Source organism: Pleurodeles waltl, chromosome 3_1, assembly GCF_031143425.1.
Source record: "Pleurodeles waltl isolate 20211129_DDA chromosome 3_1, aPleWal1.hap1.20221129, whole genome shotgun sequence".
Lineage (NCBI taxonomy): Eukaryota > Metazoa > Chordata > Amphibia > Caudata > Salamandridae > Pleurodeles > Pleurodeles waltl.
This window is the reverse complement of record NC_090440.1, coordinates 856,173,856-856,201,061: the sequence shown is the minus strand read 5'-3', so window position 1 is coordinate 856,201,061 and position 27,206 is coordinate 856,173,856.

Sequence of the window (27,206 nt, the reverse complement as noted above, 5' to 3'; positions counted from 1 at the left end):
ACCGCCGTCTCAAGCACCGCTGGCCCATTGGCGGAAGGGGCAGGCCCGCATCTGTGTCGGGCAGGGCTTCACAAAGCACTCTGGGCACTAGTCCCCCTCCAGTACCAGTGGAGACTGATATTGACTTGAGAAACTGTGGCTTTGCACTCCCCAGGATGGCACAGTGGGAAAGCCACCCACTGTAGAGACTTGAGAGACTGTGGCTTTGCACTCCCCAGGATGGCACAGTGGGCAAGCCACCCACTGTAGAGACTTGAGAGACTGTGGCTTTGCACTCCCCAGGATGGAACAGTGGCCATGGAGGCCCCTCGTGGATCTGGTGTCGTGGACTCATCTGGCTGAGGTGCCCCCCCTTCCCTTCCCCCTGAGGTGCCTGTAGTTTTCCTATCTGATGCCCCTGCAGTGTTCTCTCCGTTGGAGTCAGGTATCCTGTGTGGGCTTTGCCCATGTGATTTGGGCCCAGTGGCCCGCGAACAATGCCTGATACACATATCGGACTGGACAATTTATGTATATAAAGGTTTAGATGTGTGATATATTTTATACTCAGTCATACAATATATTCCATAGTTTATAATCATTTACTTTTGTCTTTGCATTCTTCCAGGGGGTTTGGGGGGGGGTAACTGTGATGTGTTGCTATGCATTGATGTGTGTGTTGTAGTGGGTGAGGGTGAGGGAGGGTGTGTCGCATATGTGTGTCCCCGTAATTTTTTGCCTCCCCTGTGTCGTAGGTGCAGTACTCACTGTTGTCTTCTGCGCCGGCGTGCGTGCTCCTGGTAGAGGAGCAGGAAGACAATCGCTGGGAGGATGTGGAGTTCGGGTTCCATGCTGTCCAGATTCCTCGTGGGGTGTATGGAGGTGAGCGTTTTCCGTTCGAAATGGCTGTTTCCGCCGTGTTTTTATCAGCGGGGCTACCGCCCTGGAAAAGGTGGAGGATTGGTGGGTTGTGATAGGGTGGGCGGTACATTGTCTCCCGCCTGTCTGTTGGCGGTGACCGCCGCACTGTTTGTTTGTCCCGCCGTGGCGGTCGGTGTGTTGAAGTGGCGGTCTCTGTTGGCGGTTTCCACCAGGGTCGGAATTGCATTTTTTTTACCGCCAGCCTGTTGGCGGTTTTGCCACCGCTTTAACACCGACCGCCAGGGTTGGAATGACCACCTTAGTCTCCTATACGCCTCCTTGCAGATAGATTGGAAGTAAGCCCAAATCTAGTGTTAACACTACAGGAACATGATCCGTTAGGCCCCCTTCTAGTATTTCACAAGAGACCATGTCAGGAAGAGGTTTCCCTTGAAAAAGGAAGTAGTTAATTTGCAAAATGGAATCAAGAATAGAAAGTAAAATCTCCCTCCATGGGTGCAAGAGGTACCACATGACTATTAAGTCCTTCTTAAAAAGTAATAAGGAATGCCCAAAGTGTATTGTTGCGGATATCTGCAGACCCATTTCTATACAGAATCCTGTTTGGGGCTAGATTCCAGTTTCTCCCAATGACTGTAAGTGTTTGGCAACTTCTGCATCACCTAGTATTGTGTAGACATAAATTTATGTTTAATATTTTTGAGATATATAAAGATCTGACAAACAATGTCCTGTCCAACGTTTTCGATTTAACACACATCAGTAATCCCTTTCCCTCCATCCATTTCTTGAGTACCTTATGTTTACCACATGGGGCAGGAAAAACACTGGAGGAAGGTAAGTACACCATCTTCTAGCCACATCAGAGGTCTCTTTTATAGCAGAAAGAGTTACTGGTCAGTGGAGACCTTCCGGGGGGTTTGGGGGGGGTAACTGTGATGTGTTGCTATGCATCAGGTCAGTGGGGCCTGGGCTCATTGTCAGATATTTGGTAAGTCTGATAATGTTGGCACTGCAGGAGAAGTGAATCATGATAGAGGGGAAGGTTTAGACCTTTAAACCTTTGTGAGACACATTTCAGGGAAGGCTGACAGCCAGGTGTGATCCCTGGTACTCACTTTGCCTGTGTTGTGGATCTGTTATAATTGGAGACACTCCTATTGTGGCAGACACACCCTTTGACATTTGACAGGGCAGAGTAGCGGGCACTTCAAAGGACTCAACACCCGCACAAATGTCAAAGGACCAGACCTCAAATCACATCTGCATTTGGATTTGGACTATAAACATTGGATCATGAGTCTCACATGTTTTTCAACAACACTGTTCCTCATGGGAAAGAAGATCACCAGGACTTCAAGTGCTGCAACGAGGCACTGGAGACCAAAGTCTGCCAGTCTCCCAGTTGGGTGAGGGACTATCACCCAAAAAGTTAAGAGCACTTTCCCTGTGCTTGGAAGACCACCCTACTGTCTGATTGCCAAGACCAGGGTACCCTGTGAGAAGCAGGAGAGATCCTGGAGAGAGCAAGATCCAGTGGGAATCCAGATAAGTGGATTCTGGTGAGCAGAATGTGAGACGCCCAGTCCAATTAAGACTGGTATTGCTCTTGCAGAAGTCAGTAACCCTGATTGGGGTTGTTGTGAAGTAGCAGGCCTTCATCCAGTACAACTGATATTGTTGGGGTTGTCATTAATGTCCATGACTCCTGTATGCCAGATGGGGGCCATTAGTACTCTTGGGGCTGTCACTCAGTACTACCATCCTCATTGGGACCATTGCCTGTGACCCACATGTGTTGCGAGGAGGCCACTAGGACCTTTGGGGCCCTCGCCTGTGTTGGAGGTGTGCAAGCTGCCCTGCAGCAATGCTGCTGTACCATCACCTTATCAGCAGGAGTTGCAAAGAGAAGCCACCTGTTGAACTTGAAAGCCATAGCAGACAGTAACCGCCTCAGAGCCAACCCCACCAAATTCGGGAAGATATGGTGCAGCTTGCTTGTTCTGGGAGTGTGGGAAGGCACATCCCAGTTCCCAAACACTTCTTTAGGCTGTGGTTGGGTAAAACGAGAGCATGCTTGGCAGGCCCTACTGAGGCTTGCACAACCTTGGTGGAGTAAATCCATTATGACCTGAACATTCCGGACCAAAGCCAGACTTCACAAGTGCAGGCAGCACCTCCTGGGTTACCTCTAGAGAACTGCCAAGGACACATTTGTTAGGATGGATCAGATAGTGAATGGACCCTTGTTGTGCCACTGCTTATGCCATATCCAGTGCACTAGCCCTGAGAGTCTTTGGTTTTCATTGTTTAGCATGCACTGTCATACGTTACATGAGTAATAATGCTGCTTTTCTTACCAAAAGTAAGTATTAGACTAGGCAATCAGATTGTTTGGGTCACTGTGGGTATTCTGAGTCTTGAGCCTTCACATGCCTTACACCTAGTTTACCCTGAGGAACCTTAGACTGCTAGGTTGAGCCTAGTAACCCTTGCTTACTCACTGGCCCTCTAAAAGAGTTTCTAACACCATCTATTAGAAATGGGTTATATATTTGCTTTACTGGCTAGAGTATGTCTATCATGTTGATGATGCAGTAAACACCCTATGATGGGCCCAAGCTGGCCATTATAGTGCATTTGTCTGAACCATAGCTGATTCAGCCTTTGGAATTTCAGTGGTTCCTTAAATTGTAGACTAAGCAAGCAAGTGCTCAACACTACCAACATAGAAAATGAATATTGTGGGGAATTGGTTTCTTCATTGGGGGGGTAAAAGTCTACTGAAGCAGCAACCAAAATTCTTAGGGTGAAACACAAGCAAACTCTATTACAAGTCTCCATTCTCCTTCCAGAGAGTTCATCATGCAGGTATTATGGATTGTCTTGATGTTAACAGTGTGCCACCGACTGCGTGCCTTTTCTGTATATAGGGACCTAGGTCTGCCAGATAATCAAGGGCAACATTGCTGCAGTAAAAGTGCTCGACACTACCAACATAGAAAATGAATATTGTAGGGAATTGGTTTAATCATTGGGGGGTAAAAGTCTACTGAAGCAGCAATCAAAATTCTTGTCAGGGTGAAAAACAAGCAAACTCCAAATTAACTTGTCCTCAACCCTCTGTAAATTGGCACAAAAGCAGTCTAACTTAACTTAAATGCAATATGTAAAGTATTTATGCAGTACTAAAACAGTAATAAAGTGAAAATACAACACAACAAAATCCCCCTTCAAGTTAGAAAAATAGATTACAATGTAATGCGTTATTTGAGACCAAATAGCAAAAATCCAATCAGTAGAATCTGAGATATGCAATTTTAAAGATATTAGGTAAGTACAGTGCCTAAAAATATAAAGCACCACTCTCAATATCTGGTCGTGTGAGACCAGATTAAAGTCACAAGTTCAGGCCGACCTCAATGGAGCGCCGGCACCAGATTAGTTCCTCTGAAAGAATTATCTTCTAAAATCCAGTGCACAAAGTTCAGTTTGTGGTAGAGGGGGCAGCGAAGAGCAGGGAAAGCATCACAGATAGTTGTCAATGTAGCACGAAGAGGATTCCAGGCGTTGTAGGCGGTCGTCGCTGTAGCACGAACATCCTTTCGTGCATCACCAATGGTCTTTGCTGGAGATTTGCATTGGCGGTCACCGCAGGTTGTCGATGCTGCAGTGTGAAGTGCAGATTTTGCATTATTGAGCATTGCTGTCGGTCGCAGATGAGTCAAGAGTCAGGTTAACTGCAGATTCTCATTGGCAGGTGGCAAGATCTTGGTGTGAACAGACCTGTTCACAGTCGTGAAGAGCCCGTAACTTCAGGATTTCTCAATTTCTTGGAGATAGAGCTCAATTGATCCCACACCAAGGGTCCAGGGCTTGAGGGCAGCTCTTGGCGATCGGTAACTCACCTCAACAGAGGCCAGCAGAGCAGGCCAGTTGAGCAGCTTTAGGGAGGCCTCGGGAGCATGTTGTGTCCTTGTAGCTCAAATAGGAGGTTAGTCAGCTGACCCTTTGATCCATTGTAACATGGATGAAAGGATCAGGTCTACTCCTCCTTCTCATCAAGCAGGGTAGCAGGGCAGCAGAGTAGCAGGGGAGCACTGTAACAGTCCTTCTGGCAGCAACGCAGCAGAGCAGTCCTTCTTCTGTAGTATCCAAAGGTCCAGAGGTGTGCTGAAGAGTTGGGTCTGAGGGTCCAATATCTATACTTTGTGCCATCTCTGAAGTGGGAAACGGTTCATGGAGGTTTCCATTTCCAGAGGTATTTGAGGTTTCTTGCCTCTCTGCCCTGATCCTAACTTTTCTGGGAACACAAAAGACTAGTGTCAAACATTTGAAAGTGTTTTCAGGCAGATTCTTTGTGATGTACAAGTGAGGTATGTAACAGTTCCACCCCCTATGAAGTCACAGATGTCACATCTTACAAACAACTATCCCTCCTTTGTCTCACTGTCCGGAAGCAATACACAAAGACCAACAGCCCTCACATCTAGTCATGTGTCCCAGGATACCTGTTGCAGACACCAAATGTTTGGGGCAAGAAAATGTCAACTTTCTAAAAGTGGTATTTTTAGAATACTGAATAAAAATATTTTACCATTAAAGAGGGGTTTAAATTATAATTCTTTACGCATAAAACTTGATCTTCCCTCCTGCTTCCAGGTGAATGTTAGCACTTATTAAATGTAATAAGGTACCCAATGCCATCCTAAGGAAGAGGAAGGCCTTGTAGAGTGAAAAATCTATATATGTCCAACTTTTTAAATACTCTGTACTCTGTCCTGTGGGCTGTTTAGGGCATGCCATTGGGGTGACATATATGTATTAAAAAAGAAGGATTAGGATTTGATAAAGGTTTATTTTGCAAGGTTAAATTGGCAGTGGCAGTTTACAACATTACAGACTGCAATGGCAGGCCTCAAACATATTTAAAGGGCTACTTAATTGGGGGACAAAATGAGTGCTGCAGGCCCACTGGCAGCTTTTAATTTGCGGGTCCTTGATACATGAAGTACCATTCTACTAGGGACTTACTAGTAAATTAAGGCTGTGAATTTTGTGTGTACCGATTTCATCATGTTTAAAGGAAAGAGCACTTTAGCACTGGATAGCACGTATAAAGTACACAGATTCCTTAGGCCAACAAAAACAATATCAACAAAAATGGAGGAGAAAGGCAAAATGTTTGGGGGAGGACACCCATAAGGCTGACTGCAGACAGAGAGCATTACAAGGGTACTGGGCAGGGGGATCCCTGCACAGGCCATGCCCTGGGCATGGGAAGTGAAGGGCCCCGTGCCCCCTGCACCTGTTCTCTGCCAGCCTTTTCATGGTGGTGAAACCACCATGAAAAGGCTGGCAGAGAACCAGGTTGTCATCAGCAGGATGCCACTGCGTGCAGGGCCGCCCTGGCTGATTGCAACCTGCACCTGCTGTCAGCCCGTCGGGATCACAGATCCCGGCAGAGACAGCGGTCCAGGGTCGTAATGTGGCAGTGGGACTGCCACCACAAGTTTGGCGGTCTAGTGACCTCTAGACTCGTAATTAGGCCCTTAATCTTTAAAAAAAACTTGCTGTCAATGCACGTTAACAAACATTACTAGGAGAATGTATTTAATATTTAGGGTCTAATTTAGTGTTTGGCGGACAGGTTAATCCTTCACAAATGTCCACCATATTTTGATCTTGAAAAGCTATTATGGGAACGGAATATAGTGGACAGGATATCCGTCATATATGTGACAGAGTAACCCCCTCCGCCAAATTCTAAATCTGGTCCTTAATTTATTCTAGTGTTGCATCCTATAATTTTCAGATATAAACCTCCCTCCTCCCTCAAAATGCGCCTCTGAAAAATTCAGCTTAAATATACTGATCTCAACAGCTCTTTATCAAATATTGCCCTCTCCACTGAGCCTGACCTCATTGCTTAAACAGCAGATAAGCAACAAAAGGTGCACAAATGTAGTTAACTGTTCGTCTTCCAGTCAGTGGCATTGGGACACCAGTAACTAATATTTAAGCTTGGGTCCCACATTCTTCTCCCAACACAGTGCAGTGCTTCACTTAGTCAATAGGAATGCCAAACCATCCAATCATCTGCGGTATCCAGGTAACCCCTGGGTAAACCCCGCTCCCAGGACCATTGGATTTTCCAGAAGCATCTCAACTATTAACGTTTCAACTTCTGCCACTATTTACCCTAAAACAACCGTACACTAGGGTTCACCCAAGCCATGTGCAGAAAAGGGGCTCCCACTAGCCCATATCTGTAGCAGTGACCATAGGTCTCTGGATGCATGTTCTGCAGACTCCCTTTTGAGGGTGTAATATACTTCATAATAATTTCAGCTTGGATATGCCAGTAGACAAGAAGAAAGATAACTCTATGTAATCTGCAAATGTTCCTCATCATATTAATAACAGATGGAGGCAACAGTTATTAATCCATTTCAGTGTTTGTGATTTTGGAGAAAAAAACATTTAAGGAACTCATGCCCAGGAGAATTTTTCTCCAAGAACCTGTTTCCTCAACATTTCATGAACAAATTTTATCCGGAAGATGTTGAATCCATGTTGGTTAGTGCTCTTCATGTTAAAGAATTCCCTCTCTGTTTTTCCATGATCATGTGGATCCCTTGTTTTAATTTTTTTTATTTTTCTTCTACTCATTGGAATACATATACCAGGATAGCATCTTATTCCCCTTTCTCCCTTAACTTTGATATTCCAATCTTTATCCCTGCCTTCTACTCCTCCCTATCTCAGTACCTGTTCCCCTACACTCCACTACCCCTGTCCTACCCACATGCTTTTTTCAATACATCCTACTACACTATTGTAACATTACACCTACCTCTACCTATAACCTTGTAATTCTTCCTCCATCTGTTCCATAGGGCCTCTGCCGATATCTATACAATTGAGCACCAGTCTCTACACTACACTAATTCCTTTAACCCGGTATGTACCGTTTATGCAATATAGCTTCCTATGCCATGCTATTTGTACCCTCAATACCTCTACCCATGTTAAAGCGCTCATTCCTCTTCCCCTGCTTACAACCTAGTACCTCTGTCCCTACCTATACCATGTCTCTTCATATATCATACTTCTACCCTTGTAACTGTACCTCTACCTATACAGTAGTACCTATATCCTTCCTGAACCATAGTATCTCTACAGCACCTATAACCTCATACATCATTCCATCATCCCAAACCATATCCACACAAAAACACCTCAACCCCTACCAATTAACTTCTCCTTATCTACAGCTATCAAATGCCATACTTTTGTATACTCTAGAGCTTCTAGCCTTATTAATATCCTCATACCTCTACTCATTCATATCCCTTTCTGCACCCTGCCATTGTTATGGCTACTGGTACATAGATTCTCCTTTCTTGCCTATACTATTACTAGTATCTCAACCTCTCTATCTTGTTGTTATGTTTCCTCTACCTGTAATATAGAAAATCTAAAATTACCTACACCTTACAATCTATTTCTCTGCCAATTTCCATTAATCCTACCACTTATTTTCCTTATGTATGTTCCTGTGCCAATATCTTGGGCCTTTTGTCCTAATTTTCTGGGGTTTTGATAACATTTCCTAAATTATTTTCAGTAAGATGTTTCTTCATATTTCCAAACTTACCAAAATACAGTGTCACCAGGCCCTGTATGTGTGTGTGGTGGGGGGAAATGATGCAGGTGATCTTAATTTTGGAATTTCTTATAAATTAACTATAGTGATTGATAGCATGTGGCATTTCTGTAAATAGTAATGTATATGGCTAGATCACTTGAAGTAAGTTTGGAATGCATTACCTTATACATGGTACATCTATAGGCTGATTAGTGTCCTGAAATGTTGTAGAGCTGCAGCATTGGCAGGTCACCAACTTAGACATAATTTTTTTTTCACTTGAACTCCAATGGAAAGTGTTCCTTTTGGCAAGAAGTGGCCATTTACTGAAATCTGTATAGGAAGCTACTTAACACAAATATACTGTAATACTATAATGAGTGTTCTGCTTTCCTACTTATCTCGTATCAGAGCTTACAGAACATATCAAGAATGCACTTCTGAGTTCAAAGAAGACCTTTATTGTTGTTAATTCCTCCCCACCCACAAGTTCGTAAAAGACGAATTAATAGATTTCAAGCACACGTTAAGTATCGCAGCAATGAAAACAAAATATATCACAGTACTTCTCAGTTGCAATGTTCACAGCAGGTTATATTTATAAGATATTGAATGCAAAGCATATAAAATCAAATACTTTACCGTGTGAGAAACTATTTACAGCTTCATCTTTCTGGGGTCTGCAAGTTGATGACTCCGGTCAACTGCGAGAAAGAGATTATCTACCCACACGGGAGACTGGCAACTGGCACCAAGTTACAGCCCGAAGTCCAGCAGATTTCAATCTAATTCTCTGTAGCCCGAGTCATCCCTACAAAAGTGTGCCCCCTCCTCTCAGACCTGGGAAAACTACGCAAGCCTTCGGAGACTGGCCAGATCTCCTAGACTCCTCCTCTTCCCAAGCCTGAGCAGAAAGGAAAACACCAAATGTACTCTCTCTTATCAGGTCTAGTCTGGTGTCTTGGCTTGGATTCTCAACTGCAATGTCTAACTTCACGTTAAAGGCAATAGGCAGCTAACCTAAATATCAAATGTAATGTCTAATGTCATGTCAAAGCCAATAGGCAGCTGAACATGAATACAAAATGTAATGTCTAATATCATGTCAAAGCCAATAGGCAGCTGAACTGAATACAAAATGCAATGTCTAATATCATGTCAAAGCCAATAGGCAGCTGAGCTGAATACAAAATGCAATGCCTATTATCATGTCAAAGCCAATAGGCAGCTAAACTGAATACAGCATGTCAAAGCCAATAGGCAGAATATAGAATGTAATGGCTAATGCCATGTCAAAGCCAATAGGCGGCTAGGCTGAACAAAACATATAGGCCCTGATTCTAACCCCGGCGGTCTTCGACCGCCGGGGCGAGGGTCGGCGGGAGCACCGCCGACAGGCCGGCGGTGCCCCGCAGGGCATTCTGACCGCGGCGCTTTGGCCGCGGTCAGAAAGGGTAAACCGGCGGTCTCCCGCCAGTTTACCGCTGCCCTTAGAATCCCCCATGGCGGCGCAGCTTGCTGCGCCGCCATGGGGGATTCTGACACCCCCTACCGCCATCCTGTTCCTGGCGGTTCGCCCGCCAGGAACAGGATGGCTGTAGGGGGTGCCGCGGGGCCCCTGGGGGCCCCTGCCGTGCCCATGCCAATGGCATGGGCACGGCAGGGGCCCCCGTAAGAGGGCCCCGCAAAGTATTTCAGTGTCTGCCTTGCAGACACTGAAATATGCGACGGCATCCTCGTGGGAAGGGAGTTTTTCCCTGGGCTGGCGGGCGGTCTTTTGGAGACCGCCCGCCAGCCCAGGGAAAAACTCATAATACCCTCCGCGGTCTTCTGACCGCGGAGCGGTATTATGGGGGCGGAATTCTGGCGGGCGGCCTCCGCCGCCCGCCAGGATTCGAATCAGCCCCATAATGTGCTACTGGTGAACACTGAGCAACTAATACGCGCAGTGGTGAAACACAAAGTCATTGGTCAAACTCCATTAATAGCATCACAATGAGGCAATAACAAGAGAACAACACAAATCAGAGCACAAAAAAAAAACGAATCATGAAAGCAATGAAGACAATATCACAGGAAAAATTCACGAGACAGTATAACATATAGCCACAATATAATAAAAAGAAAATAAAAGCACAAATCACCGAACCACAAAAAAACTAAATATGGACTCTCAAGAAACCAACATAACCTAACACAACACCTTGTTGGGTTGGTGCGCTGTTGTGTTTACTGGTCCTTTTTTGCCTAATGTAATGTTGATTGTTTATCGTGATTTTGGTGTGTTGATGCTTTGGTGTGTTGTTATATGTATGTTGTATAATGTGCGATATGTTAGCGGTTGATATGTTGAGTACCATTTTATTGTTCTTGTGTTGGTGTGTTGGGGTCGTGTTAAACGTGCACAAGCAACACTTTATTACGTCAGTTAAACATTTGTGCATTAGCCTGCAAATTTTTTAACACTAGTTAACTGTACCAGTGCAGACCAAGGGATGCTTCATGATTTGGCCTCTGATCTCTAATCCTTTTAGATTTATGAAGCACAGAGTTGATTTCAGAATTCGTTGTTATCAAATTTGTTTTAATCTATTTTGTGCTGAGGATGGCACGTTGCTGTCCTCAGCCATGGTGGGCATGTGCTGAGGGCGGCAACGAGCTGTCATCCTCATGGACCATCCCTTTAGAACCCCACACACTCTGGCTGTCACGTCAGCCCCCCATCCTCGGCATCTGATGACATCAGCGCACGCATTGCGCACAGACGTCATCATAAACTGCTGGGAATGCACTGGAAGCCATTTGCTTCCAGCACATCAAGGAGAGAGGACAGATTTGTGGTAAATCCTTCTCCTGGATGTGGAAGTTTGGGGGCGTACAGCCACAGGGGGAAAGGAAAGAGTTTTTTATTGCCCCCTGTGTCTGTATGTACTGGATTTCTGCTCTACGATCACGGGTGGGGGTGCGATCGTGGAGCAGCAATCCAGACCACTGGATCACCAGGGATTTGTTTAACTTTTGTTTGGGGAACGACCCCTTAGGAAAGGGAAGCTCCCCTGGGGCATCCATTATCTGTGCTTTGACTCCCTCTGGGGGCTAGTTCTGCCATTTTCAGCTGATGTGCCCCCAGGGGTCAAAACTCACTAGATTCCAGTGAATATTTATTTGGTCAATTGCAGGGACCACCCTTTAGGAAAGTGTCACTCCCAGGGGGCATAAAATACCATGTTTTGCCTCCCTATTGGGTCAGTCCAGCCTCTTTTTTTCAGCTGATCTGTCCCCCGTGCAGTCAAAACCCACTAGACTCCAGGGATTATTTAGTTTGTCAAATGCAAGGAGCGACCAAGGGTTTCTGGGTAAAAAAACGTGGTGCGATCCATGTAATTGAGCCCACCCTTGATACTCCTAAGTGTCAAATTTGAAAAATCTACAGGTTGGCTAGGTTTCCCCAGGTGCATGGGTACATGTTGCGTTTTGTGCCATTTTCTGTCGCAGGCACTAGGTCTACCCACACAAGTGAGGCACGATTTGTATTGGTAGACTTGAGGAATGCCAGGTAGAAGGACGTTTGTGGTTCCCAAAAGATTCCAGAACTTTCCATCACAGAAATGTGATGAAAAAGTGTATTTTAGTCAAAGTTTGAGGTTTGCAAAGGATTCTGGGTAAAAAACTATGTTGAGAGCCACACATTTCAGCCCACCCTGGATACCCGTAGGTGGCTAATTTAAAAAAATGTACAGGTTGGACAGGTATCCCCACGTGCTGGCTGATCTGGGGTCCAAAATCTAGAGATACCATATTGGGAAAAAGGCCAATTTTCAGTGGAAAAATGTGTTGGGTCCATGTTGCATTTTTAGTTGTTTCCTTTCACGGGCACTAGGCCTACCTGCACAAGTGAGATACCATTTTGATCAGAAGACTTGTGGTAGCATAGAATAGTAGAACATTTGTTATTTGTTATTGGATTTCGCTGCATTTGTGGCTTTGAAATGTGAGGCACTGTATAAAAAAGATGACTCTTTAAATCATACGCTAGTACAGGTACTCACACATTCAGGGATGTACAAATAACCACTGCTTCTAAACTCCATATCTTGTGCCCATTTCAGAAATACATACGTTTCATAAATGGCCATTTTTCGCTCATCCTATTTCGCTTTATGAATTGGTCTATATTAGGTACTCAATGAAGAAGCAATGTGCGGTGCAGCTCAGTTGGTGGCTCTGTCTTTCTTGAACAGCCTACAAACCCCATATATTCCCACCACAGAAGGGTCTAGTTGAGGAAGGGGTGTATTGCTTTTGTAAATCGGCCATCGTAACAAAACAGTTACAGATGAAAATGTTAACACAAATACCCATTTTCCCCTCTCTTTTTCAATATTTCTTTATTTCAACAGTTATTTTCCTTGAAAAAATCCTGAAGAATCTACACATATGGCCCCTTGCTAAATTTGGAATTTTTGTCTACTTTTCAGAAATCTATAGTATTTTTGGATCAACCATGGGTTTCACGCTGGTTTTCACCACAAGCTGAACGTAGGTTGAGAGGGCAAAAAATAGCAAAAATAAGCTACCTCTTGGAAAAACTTCCAGCACTGTGCTACAAAATTAGTTTTTTTCATTCAGCTCTACATGTTCCTGAAAGCTGGGAAGATGGTTACTCTAGTACAAATATTCATGGATGCCATTTTAGGGAAAAAAACAGACACTTTTATTTGGAGCACTTTTTCCCCATTTAAAAAAAAAATTAAAAAACTTTTGCTTTATATGCCTATTTTCTCAGTCCCCTCCAGGAGAATCCACAAACCGTAGGTATCTTTAGAGTCCCCAGGATGTTGGAGAAAGGACAAAAATTTGGCATAGATAACTTGCCATGAGAATTATGCAGTTGAAATTTTTTTTGGCATAATTATGAATTTGCCAGATTTGCCTTATACTCATGCTGTATAATCTGTTTCTAAATCAAACACATCAAAAGTTACTAACAGAGCAGCAACACATGTTGCTGTGGAGTGGAAGGCCCTTTGTAAAGGTTGACTGGTCCCATTTCTGTTGCCTATTGCTTTTATTTAGGTGTTAAACAGGTACTAAATAGATGAACCCTTTGTTAACCTGTGTAAAAATGAGAACATGAGGAAATAATATAATCAGAAAATGTGCAGCGTTATTCGTCTTTTTTTTGCATAGTTTGTCTTTTCTTGGTGCATAGTTTATTCAACCCTGCTGCATAATTTGGCCTGTTGATGGTGCTAAAGCAAGTTTAATTGCTGACAGAATACGTTGATTAAAATGATGTGTAGAGCATATGTTGAAAAATTGTATGTAGTATCTGATGTAGTAAATAAACTTTAAATTACCATAATCCAAAATTAGTTTTTGCTTGTCTTCTTCTGCAGGAGCGAATAATACTGCTTCTTGAATTCTTCGGTTATGATGTTGGATCAAGTTGATGTTCTTGGATGAAGTAGCCGGAAGGAAAAGTTGGGACAGATGCCACGTTCCAAGAGGGCCTTCAGTGGACTAGTGTTCTGCAAGTTTTTATTGACTCTTAATTTTGTTGGTTTTTGTAAAGAAAGAGGAAGGACTATAGTGTTGATGCTATTTATATTATCAGTGAAGAGCCATGGTTGGATATCTAAGTGTTCATGGGATTTGTAGTTTAAAGTTTGCACTATTTTTCATTGGCTGCTGTGTTTGTCAGTAAATGAAAGAGAAAGCATATTCCGAAGCCTCCGGTCCTGACATAGAATGATGTACCGCAGCATCCAAAGACACATGTTTGAAAGATGATTATCCCTCCTACTACTGGTGTCGCTAACTCGAAGAATGGGGCTGTCTTCAGTGGAGGCAGAAGTTGGCACTGTAATCCTGTCAGCTTTGAGCTGTGCGCCATCTTAGCATCGCAACCCGCTGTGACTGGTACACAGCATGGTCTGAGCAAGAAAGCCTTCCACGTAACCAGCCGACCCTCAAGAGGCCTCTTCATTGCATGTATTGCAGTGCGACAGCGGATCATCTGACCACATTGAGCAGGCCTACGTGTAACGGCTGGTTTCACCTGTTTGGCGCTGCATCAAGGCTTGAAATAGGACAGATTGGCTTCCCCGGAGGGGTCCCACATTCGACTGCAGTGTAAGAAAGTCCAGTTTGGATGGAGTAGGCTACTTCACGTGAAACCAGATATAGCGTTTTCACTGGTGTCATTTTTCAGTACGTGCAGTGTGCATAATTGGCCTGCTGGTTTGCTTGTTCGGCTTTGGGTAAACAAATGGGTTGCATGTCCAGAGACAATATCAAAGTTGATTTCCTTGACTTTCCTGTTCCTGAAGAGTTACTATAGGCTGAATGTGTCGGCAGACGTTTGACAAAGGAGTCCATTAACATTAATTAGTGATATACTAAAGCATATTTAGGAGGACTAGTAGGTCTTGGGCCTGGCCTCCTTAGCTGGATAAAGAGTACCTTTGGGTGGATTGTACACTAAAAAAGTTTGAGACCCTCACCTTGCCTTTACAAAAAACACAGGAAGCCACAAACTTGAGAGTGAACTACTGGTGACCTCCTAGGCTGCGTCTGGCCCCTGTTCAATGAGTGCAGCGCCATCTGCTGGCAGTCTGCAGCATGTTCAGGATCACAAGGAGAGCTCTGTTACTGTTTTTTTGGGAGAACGTAAGGATTCAAATGTTCTATTGGATGCAGATTCTCAGGAGGTGCAGAGCACTGCAAAGTTTGCAGACGATGAGTTGATTAATGCAACTGAAGACGGACCCCAGCCAGGGAGTAATGATATTTATGATACTAACCTTATGCCATTTGCAATCAGTGCTGGAATTACAATCTCTTCCTACACCACCACCATGGACACCTTCTCTGTCTCAAGCATGGCATCTACCTCATTTGGTATGCTCTGTTCCAATTCAGCATCCCTTGATCCTGGTCCCCATAAAATTGCTCATACAAGCTCCTCCACAAGCGAGTCTATGCATTTGGGGTCTAAGGGTAATGGCTTGAAAGTGAACACCAGTCCTTAGGGTGCTAGTTTACCATACAAGATTGCCAGAAAGACTGTAGGCAGGATGATAGATATGATGGATAGCCCAAATTATACTCTGTCCTTCGCGGAATGTAATAATCAACTGCGCACGCAGGGGCCAGCTGGGACTAGGGGTACCGGCAGCTAGATCCAAATGTTACACCACAAGACAACCCCGAAAATGTCTTCTCATTATCGGATTACTCAGGTGATGAGTAATAAATGATTAAGGGCAGGGAGCAAAATAAAGAGAAAGGCTCATGAGAGGTATCACAAGAGGTATCTCAAATTAGGCTTCAGAGACAAGGATGAGCATCTGACTGGATGCTGACTGGCCAAAGCTGGACGGCGACTGACAGTGGAGATGATGAGCCCAAAGAGCAGCTACACTGGGACCACTCGGCAAATGAACTAGTGAAGGATACAGTCATTCACTCTCTGGAGGGACCGGCCGGTACCCAGGAAATCAGAGAGGGCCAACTGCAGCAACCTTCTCCACAGACTCTCCCCTTCACTGACCATCATCTATATTTTGTTGAATGTTCATAAAGAGGGGTGCAAAAAGGATTCTGCTGCGCATAAGACATCACATTTGAAGATGCAAGCAGTGCTGGGGCGCATGCCCAAACAGCTGAATCCCAGGAGCAAGAGTAACTGAAGCTGAACAAAGTTGGAGGATCAGACTAAGGTCATGGTAGAGCAACTTTATGATCATGAGAATGTTGCAAAAGAACTTTCACAGAATGTAGAGGATTTGGAGTACAAGATGCACTGGCATAATCTAAAGGTCCTTGGTGTTCCTGAGAATGCAGAGGGCGATGAACCCCGTAGCTTTCTTGGACAGCTATTTCATCAAGATTTTCCCAGCCTGGACGAATGATATCTTGACTGTCAAATCATGAGAGCTCACCGATTTGCATTTCAGAGGCCAAAGCAGGCTAATGTCTCCACCAAGGCAAAGTCTATCCTCATCATTGTGGGGGACTTTATCTTCTGCTTATTTCTTCCGAATGCAGCATGCCCGACTAACCCCATTGAGGCTGGAAATATTATGTTTTTGTTTGCTCTGACTTTTGCCTGACCACAGTAACCAGGCGTTGGCAGCTCCAGAGTCTGATTACCAGCTTTCAGTCTTTCGGTGCTCAGGTGTTCCCACAGGAGCACACTAAGGGGCATATTTATACTCTGCTTGCTCCGGATTTGCGTCCTTTTTTTTAACGCAAATTATGCGCAAACCTAACACCATATTTATACTTTGACGCTAGACCCTGCTAATGTCAAAATATCCCAGTGTGCGTCATTTTCTGGACGCGTGAAACCGCCTTGGGGTAATGACATGCAAGGTAGGCGTTCCCGTCAAAAAAATGACTTAAACACCCGTGTGCCACATTTATCCATCCGGGCAAAAATGGCGCACGGCTGGGAGGCAGAGCCGGAAAATGACGTAAACCCCAATTTGCGTCAAAAATTAACGCCTGGGTCAGGGCAGGCGTTAAGGAACCTGTGGGCTCTTTTACATGGTGGGAGACCATGGAAGCAGCCCACAGGTGCCCTTCCCTGCACCCAGGGACACCCCCTGCCACACTAGCCCACCCCTGGAGGACACCCATGGTGAGTGCAGGTAAGTATAATTCTTTTTTTAACTTTAAGTGGCATAGGGGGGCCTAACTTGGGCCCCCCTACATGCCACTGTGCCCAATGACAATGCCCAGAGGACAGAAGTCCCCTGTGCATGGCCATTGGGCAGGGGGGCATGACTCCTGTCTTTGCTAAGACAGGAGTCATTTCCATGGGGGTTGTGTGTCAAAAAATGGCGCAAGTCAGGTTAGAGCCAATATTTTTGACTCTAACCTGACTTGCACCATTCTTTGACGCACAACCCCCATTCTTCCCTACGCCTCCGCTGCCCGGTTAGAGTAATTTATTTAGACGCTAACCAGGCCGCAACGCCGGCTAACGTCATTCCATAAATAAGGCGCCCGGCTGGCGCATTGGAATGGCGTTAGCCGTTGGTAAACTTTTTAACGTAAATCTGCACTCGCGCTGATTTGCGTCAAAAAGTATAAATATGGGCCTGAGCTTACAGTTATAGACAACCACCAGGTCTTTTTCTCTAATTCAGAACTTCATGCCAAAGGACTTTTGAAACAGTGGTCTTGAGCTCTTGACGCAAACTGTACTTCAAAGGAGAAGTAGAGGTGTATCTAATCCTGGACAGTAAGGGGCCTCGGTTTTTCTGCCTGAAGGGGGTGATTGCTATTAGCCAGAGGATGACCGTTTTATATATTGGTGGCGAGGATTTGAGAGAGGACACTTATAGTGAGAATCATCCAAAGGATACTGGGGAAAGTGTGCAGTGACCCACCTGGTGGAGTAGTGTGTTTCAGGATGACAGGGAGGGAGTTCTTTGGGCTTACGAGGGCTAGTCCGAGGGCTAATCTCCTGGTGAGCCATAGGTCAGGAAGGGCTGAGGGACTAGTGAGTGCTTACAAGGCAGAGAGTTGGAGGTGAGTCAGGCTGCAGAGGTGGGTTTAGGGGGAGAAGGGTTTTGAGTTTTTTGTTTCTTTTGTATATCAGCTGGGTGGTCCTCAGAATGGTTTATTATGATGATACTGTCCTTTTATGGAATGATCCAGTTAAGTAAAATATTACCTGTACAAGAAATAAGCATCCTAAGTTGGAATGTCAATGAGATATGCTTGTCTTTTAAATTTCAAAAGGTTAGTTATAAGTAACACATGATGAGACCTTCATTGGCCTCCCTGCAGGAAACACATCTGATGTGGGCAGAGTCATTTAGGTTGGAGGGTTTAGGGTATCAGCTAATGGGAGCACATGGTTATGAGAGACCAATAAGAGGTGTAGCAATTTTAGCTGGCGGAGCACCATGGATATGAATAAAACTACAATGGGACAACTCAGATTGTTAGATCATTGTGAACATTAGCTTAAGCCAGATCAGATTAATGGTTTGCTATGTGTATGGTGCTAACAAGGTTGACCCAGCACCAATGCAACAGCTTGTGGTGGAGCTAGCCCTGTGGGAAAACCTGATCATTGTCTGTTGGGATTTTAATATAACTATGTCCCCTACGATTAATGGTTCAAATAGGTCTTGCCCACCCCGGAAGATATGTACACAAGCTCCCTTGTATCACCAGGTAGGTACATATGGGCTGATTGACAGCTGCTGTTACACACATGCATTCCTCCCTGGGTACATATATTATTCATGTCCCCTTCAGAATCGGTTCAGGTTAGATTTGGGATTTGTATCATGTGATTGGGCAGTAATATCTCAACTTTTCTTTTGCCACGCATATAGTCTGATCATAACTCGCTGCTGGCCATGGTCTCTTTTTCTGAGGAGGGAGACAATAGTAACGTGAGTTCAAAAGATGGATTTTTGACCTCTTGCTGCTAAAATCTGTTCTTTACTGTGATTACATGAAAGAGACCCTATCTACTTTATTTAAAGAGAATCAAGGTTCCTCCTTCCCAGCTGTGGTTTGGGATACTGTGAAGGCCATGGTGCGTGGCTTCACAGTCAGCTTTGTCTCCCATCCGCATAAAGCCACACACATGCAAGAGGAAGAATTATGCCAGGAACGTCTCCAGCTGGAGTATGCATTAGCAGATGCCTTAAGTCTTAAGAAGTTGGTGGGATAGCTAGGGGGATCTATTACAGACTTCAGAGCATTTCAACTAAAATGTAGATATCAGTTTGGGATCAAGTAGATAAGGCATCTCATGCCTCAAGGTTAAATACTTTTTTAGTGAAGAAATGGGACGCATATTAGCGTTACAGCTTAGGGAGAGGATGAATAAGAATGCCACTGATTCTTTTCGAGACTCAAATAATATACTTCAAAGGAGCCCGGATAGAGTTTTTTTGATATTTCAGGCTTACTATAGTATATTATATGTGGCTGCCCTAGGAGATATCAATCTTTATGTTACACCTGTTTTACAAGGGGTAGTTTCCCCCATCCATAAAATTGATATTTACTCCCTCCTAGAAGATGAGCACCCAGATGTATTGCTTTTAACAGAAACATGGTTGCAAGAGGATTCCAGCCCTGTCCTTGCTCAGGCGCTCCCTGCAAATGAGTATATTCATAGAAATCATCCACCTAACAAGAGAGGTGGAGGTGTTGCTATTAGAATCCAAACCTCCTTCAGATGTGTGGCCAACCCATATCCATTCCCGGATTGCGAAAACCTATTGTTTTCCATTCCTTTTTTCCCTACCTACACATTCTCAGGCATTTTAAATTACTGGCTGCCATGACCGGGTTAGGATTTTATAAACACCCTTCCTGAGATGATTGGCAAAAATGTTTCCACAATACCCAGTTTTACACTTTTAGGAAATTTTAATTTCTACCTAGATGATCCTTCAGATAGGCAGGAAGCCTCGATACGTCAGGATCTTTTGGCAATTGGTCTTTCTCAAAGGGCATCCAGTCCTACTCATTCAAAAGGCCATTTGCTTGACCCCATTCTATCTAATGAAAATAGTTTAAAAACCCTAAAACCGGTGCCAGTCATTTGGTCTGACCATTTTTTATTCCTTTCAGCATTACTTGCCTCCAGTATACTCTTACGGTTGGACTTTCTCCATCTGTTAAACAACAATGGACTAGACTTAACATGGATGATTTGAATTCTGCTCTTAGTAACACTAGACCATCTCCTAACTCAGATCCATCTATAGCTTATGCCGATTTTACACAATGGGTCACCCAATCACTAGACACAGTGATTCCTATAACTAAGAAACCCAAACCACTCTGTTCTGGCACAGCCCCTCGGTATACTCCCTAGGTCAGACTTTTAAAACAAAACTGTAAAAGAGCTGAGAGATGCTGGAGGAAGGACTAATCTCTGCAAACAAGGCCAAATATAAGGATACTTTCAAGAAGATTCATGCTGAAATGTTGCTTGCAAAAGCTTTATATTCTGAAAATAAAATAAATACAGCTTCTAATGGGCCCAGAGATATATTCTGGATTGTAAAGTCTCTTTTAAAGCCTGCTTCTGATTCCTTAAACCCTTTACCTTCTTCTGTTTGGTGTAATGACAATGCCAAGTTTTAAAAGAAAAAATAGATAATACCTATTCATCCCTTCAACGTGGTTTCTTGCACCATGGTCCATAATGAGGGCCAGTTGAACAGCAAGGTGACTCTTTCTGGTTTTCGAGAAATCACCTTGGAGACATTTACAGAGCGCTGAAATAAGTTGAAATCAGGATCTCCTTTGGACCAAGCGACCCCTTTCGTTTTGATTAAAATCTTCGACCAGATCAGGCCTACTTTGCTGGCTGTATTGAATCACTCGCAAAGAGGATGGTGACATCTTTCTGGAAACACACCATGGTAATAGCTTTCTTAAAAAAGCCCAACTTGGACCCATTGGAAATTGGGAATTACAGGCCCATCTCGCTTCTACCCAGTACAAGTAAAATCTTAGAGAGGTATGTAAATAAACACCTTTGGATCTTTTTGAGAAACATGATATTTTTCATTTTACTCAAACAGGGTTTTGACCTCATCGTGACACAGAAACGGCTCACCTGGCTGTTGTTGAAAAGACCAAAAAGTGTTTAGATCAAGGGGGTGCAGTGGCCATCATCTTTCTTGACCTCAGCACAGCCTTTGACATGGTCACACATGAGGTCCTTTTGGTCAGACTTCAAAGCGTGGGTGTGACTGGCCAAGCTCTGCTCTGGCTCGAATCGTTCCTCAGCAATAGAACCTTCCAAGTATTTGTGGGTGATCATAGATCAGATACCCTGCATCTCAATTGTGGGGTTCCTCAGGGTTCTTCATTGAGCCCCACGGCCTTTAATGTGTATATGTGTCCTTGGGCTGAGGTCGTCCTTGCATTTGGAATTTTTTTAGTGTCATATGCAGATGACACCCAACTTATTTTTTCTATCAGTCATGAGCAGGGAGTCAATCCGTATCCTTGGGTCCATGTATCACGGGAGTGGATGAACCACTCAATGATAATAATAATATTAATTATAATAGTAATAATAATAATGATATAATAATAATGATAATAATAATAATAATATTGATTGGGAAATTATAGATTCACCTATTATGGGGTCAGGGATCTTAGAAACCTCTAAACAACCTTTGGTGGGTAAAGCAGCAGGGCCAAATGCATTAACAGCAGAGTTTTATAAAAAAAATTCATGTTTCTTTCTCAAGTATTTTCTGCAGTTTGTAAAGTACATTGAGTAGACTGCAGATGCCCTACGACCTAGGCATGAGACCTTTCTAACTGCACTCTTGAAAAAAGGGCCGGATCTACAGAATTGCTCTTCGTTTTGGCCAGTCCTGCTAATTAACTATGATGCCAATATTTACACTAAATGTTTGGCCAATTGCATTGCCCCTAGAATTACAGCGTGGGTGAGCAGTATGGAGCATGGGCTCATCCCAGAATGAGACACCATAGCACATACTGATCTTGCAGTAGCAGGATTTGATGTGGCAGGCATACTAGGCATAGCAGCAGGGATGGTCATGCTGTAAGGGCATTTGACTGGGTATCCTGGCCTTTTCTATGGGTGATGCTTGCCTTAATGGGTGTTGAATCCCAGATGATCACCAGAATTCAGGTCCTCTATTCCAATTTGTCAGTGCAGGTGGTTTGTTTCAGTTCCATTTCTGAAATGGTTGGTATAAAAAGAACACACCAGTGATGCCCTCAGTCCCCCTTATTATTTGCACTGTGTTAAGCCATATTTGCAACACTTAAGAAATTTGTGGTGGCTAATGTCTATAGTATGGCTGCATATGACTTGGCAGTATGTACATCCGATCCAACTGCATCCATTGTGGCAGTTGAGAATGAAGCTCTCACATTTGGAGCACTTTCTGGCTTAAAGCTTAATGTGCCTGAGACACTAAGGGGGTCATTCCCGCCTGGAGGGAACCGCCGAATGACCGCACCGCGGTCAAAAGACCGCGGCGGCCATTCTGGCTTTCCCGCTGGGCCGGCGGGTGACCGCCAGAAGGCCGCCCGCCGGCCCAGCAGGAAACCCCCCTCAACAATGAAGCCGGCTCCGAATGGAGCCGGCGGAGTTGTAGGGGTGCGACGGGTGCAGTGGCACCCGTCGCGATTTTCAGTGTCTGCAAAGCAGACACTGAAAATCATTATGGGGCCCTGTTAGGGGACCCCTGCACTGCCCATGCCAGTGGCATGGGCAGTGCAGGGGCCCCCAGGGGCCCCACGACACCTGTTCCCGCCATCCTGTTACTGGCAGTAAAAACCGCCAAGAACAGGATGGCGGGAAGGGGGTCAGAATCCCCATGGCGGCGCTGCAAGCAGCGCCGCCATGGAGGATTCTCTGGGCCAGGGTTGCCCTTTTCTGACCGCGGCTTTACCGCCGCGGTCAGAATGGCCCAGGAAGCTGGCGGTGCTTCCGCGGTCCCCGGCCCTGGCGGTCCACGACCCCCTAATTCTTTTTACTAAATCTAGTCTAGAGGGTGATAATTGATACATAGTATCTGCACAATATCTGGGAGTTTGGCTCTTCCCGGTGGCTAAAAATATTGTGCTCCTTAATTATGAACTAGTTGTAGAGAAATCGAGCCTGGTTTTTGAGCATTGAAATAGGTTACCTTTAGGTCTCATTCAGCTTTGCAATTTGATTAAAATGGTGATCCTTCCAAAATGTCCATACCTATTTTCTGTAGATACTTCAACTCTCGAAATAGAAAGGGGTGTGCTCTCTCCCGAATTTCAAGATCTACTTCTGGGTTGCTTGTTCTGAGCCTATGTCTTCAGTGATGATCTTTCACGAGTCTTGGTACATGCAGCCCTTATATTTTGCATCTGGCACATGGGTAGAGCTTTACGATCCTTCATAATGCAAGAATACATGCTTCAAGACCCTTCTGATGTTCCATCAGGTTTGATGAAGTTTCAAGGATAAATTTGCAATTGGTCCTATCACGTGGTATAAGACTCTATGGTTCAATCCCGATTTTTCTTCCTTTTCTTCTGATTGCATTGGGCAGATTAGTCTAGGTCACGTCTGCAATTGGTTGGGATTTTATCATTCTCAGAGCGTGTCACTCATTTTGCTGTTTCAAACACAGGCTTTTTTAAATACTTACAGATTAAAAGTTTCTTCCACAATCAAATTAAAGACCCAGAGATGCTGAATCGCATACTATACATCAAACATTTGAACAGAGCTCTCTGCACAGGTAGTATTAGTCAATTTTATAAGTTATAAATTTTGGACCATCCTGGAAATATACTGGCTAGGTTCTCTAAATGTACTTGTAAACTGTTGATGCAAGTGGGAGCCAACATGATAATGGAATCTTTCCAGTAAAATAATCAATTTATGTATATATATAGGCTGAAAGTCCATCATGTAGAGATCCTTCAAGGCATCTATTATACTCTGAATCCATTATTCATGTGGGGTAGTCGCATGATCTTTAAATGTTTTACTGTGGCGAGGTGGGTGCAGATACTGTGCACATCTTCTGATCCTGTAGGGCACTACTTGATTTCTGGAAAGGGGTCTTTATTGAAATTTCCAAGGGTATTCACAGTCCTATTTACCCATCAGCTCAGCTGATAATCCTTGGCACTTTGGTGGAAGTTTCCTTTGAAGTGAAAGGTATGACATTCTTTTATGATTTTAAAAACTGAGATCCTGGTTCCGTGACATTGGCTCGAACCAAACCCACCATTGGGTTCGTACAAGCAGCTCATTCATTCATATGGGCTTGAGCTGCCCCTTGTCAAGAGGAACACACCAAAAAATTGTTATACAGTTCCTACGAATTAAGTAGGACCGTGTATCAGGTCAACATAAAGATCAGGATATAGGGACTCAGTTTGTCTATACCATCAGGAAATGTTGACACAATTCCAAGCTAGCTCACAGTGCCCCATCTGAACCCCCAAACTTATCATAGTACCACAAAGTATTGGCAACCTCGAACATGACCACTCCGACTCCCATGAAAGTAGTGGCAACAGATCTAGGAAGTTGTGGAAACAGATCTACCCTTTCCATAGCACTTTGCATGCCAAGGTGAACATACAAGCATGTCATTTCAAACATTTAATTGAAACAATCATATTCTTGTATAAAAAGCATGATCTGCGATTATTAGGCAGATGAAACAAATCATGGTAACCGGTATTATGAGAAAGGTAAAAAAGATAACCAATTCAACCATGGTAACGTTACTGCTTTGTTACACTCCTATCTGTTACTTCCTATACTATAGAGAGCATACTGGGAATACCCTCTGCCAGATTAATTGGGATAGCCTAACCCCCATACCTGGGTAAGATGTACCGGGAAGCCAGGAGGCGAGTCTGATTTAGTGCAGACTATTTTCCTTTGTGGGCTGGAGGTCAGAGTCAGCAAGAGGTGCATCTCTGTCACAGTGCACAGTGTTCCAATATAACTCCAACAGGAATGCTCCTATGCTGAATGAAACACAGATGCAGTTTATATAATGGAAGCACTGTTCATATTGCACTATGTCAGAGGTGCAGAGCTGATGTCGTGTTTTGTCTGTACTTTTAGAGCTGTCTCCAATGGACAATCATGGTAGAAAGACCGCATTCTGTGTGCCTAGCCTTGGACGGAGTATACAGACTGCAACTCTTACAAGGGATATGCTGCATGTACAGCATCTTTTCTTCTCATTACATTATTAGAGAAGTGTAAAAGCATGTAAAATGTCAACATCAGAAAAGGATGGCAAGCTAAAATGTGCAATCTAAAATGGAGACTGTGCTGGCCCTAACATGCTTCATCACAGAATTATTTAAGACAAATGTGGGCCCGGGTGGACATTGATGCTTGGCTAGAAGACGCAGGGGTCCCCAGATTTGGAGTAAATTGGTGTCTGGCCTTTAATTTTGCTGTCTGACATTTTTGTTTCTTCAGTGGTGTTACAAGTTTGTCTTACTCTTTGTTTGTATATTGATCTCAGCTCCCTCATTTTCTGTCAACATCAAGGATCCATTGACCTGTGCGTGGGATATGATTAAAGCACTAAGGTAGAGGAATCCCCGCCCTCTTACAGTGGTAGCGAGAGGATGGTTCATGTCACGAGAAAGGAGCTTCAATAATGAGCCCAGTTTTAGAAATGCCCATGCCCTTAAGCCCAAAGCCTGACTTTCAAGATTGACAGACTTGCTATTTCGATGGAGGTTGCAGTGCTGGAGATGTGAGTATCAATAGGGTTATGCGTTGTAATTGTCTTTGTTGAGATTCTGTTCTTGTGCTAGGGTTATGTTTGTGTGCTGAAAATTGTAATATTTAAGTACTAAATGGTGAGCAATTGAAGTTGTTACTGTGCTCAAGGTAGTCTAGGATCCTGGGATAGATAAGTTACTTTTTTTTGTCTGTTAAGGTTTGTGGTGAGAATTTGTGAAGTACCCTCGAATTGCACAATAGAGATAGGGACTATAAAAATTGTTGTGAGAGTACTAATATTGATTGGTGTTAGTGGTACATATTGCCCAAAGGGTAAGCTACATCAGTTAAAGTGATTTCCTGCTGGCGAGATTTCATTTGTGTGTGTATGTGTTTATGTGGAAGGTGAAATAGGAGAAGTGTTAAAACTTGATTTTGATTGGATTGTGCATGAATTAAATACTTTAAACTCTTTACAGGAGCCGACAAGGGTTATTTGCTTATTGTGATTACTTAGAAATTGAAGGTTTTGTGTACGAGAACATTGTAAAGGAGAGTGGACCAGTGCAAGGAGAGAGGAGTTGCATCAGGGTATTGCTTGCTGGGATTGGTCGGTTGGTGTGAAAAGCCGTGCTGAGATTGGTTGACGAGTCATCAAGATTAAACTGTGATAGATTGTGAAACAAAGGACTCAAGTATACAGAATTACAAGTTGAATCAAACCATTCAGAGTTTAGTCTGAACCTTTTGAAATCATTAAATGTTTCAGGGCTTTTAGAGATTTTATGAGGGGTGATGTAAGAGTTCCAGTTCTAAAGAGGCACCACTGAAAGGTACACTAGTTCATTAATTGCAGACAAATGTAGGGCTCCATGCACGTTTGATGCTTTATCAATGGTGCAAAATCACTGGAAATTAGGGTCTTTTTGAATTTCCACAATACAATAGGCCTGGGTGGATTTCGTGGAGTTCGTGGAGTAACGAAAACACTCTGGGAAATCCTCCTAACTCACCACGAGCGGGCAGGGTTGTGCTTACACCCGTTCGTGCTGATTAGTGCAAGTCGAGCGCTCCACATTGCAAATGTGAGCTCGAGCGGCACCATGCCGTCACCCGCATAGGCAGCCATCTTGTTTTTCCTATGATGTGCCTGTTGCTTGGCGTACTTCAGTCCATACTATAGTTTAACCCTCCTGTCTTTATCCAACTAATCCTTTCCTAACTGACATGTATTTCCTTATTGTGTGTATTTGTGTTTGTGTATTTTACATTTTAGCTCTGTTTAAACTTTCTCTTGCTTTTTTATCCCTTTATTAGTTTTCCCCTAACTTGTAGTCCTAACTTAATTTCTCTCTCTCTACTCTTTCTTTTCTCCAGTATTTTGGTTTTATATCACCCAAGCGCCATGGTGGAACATGGGGGACAAGGCAGCGCTAGTGCAAGGGGTATGGTGAACCG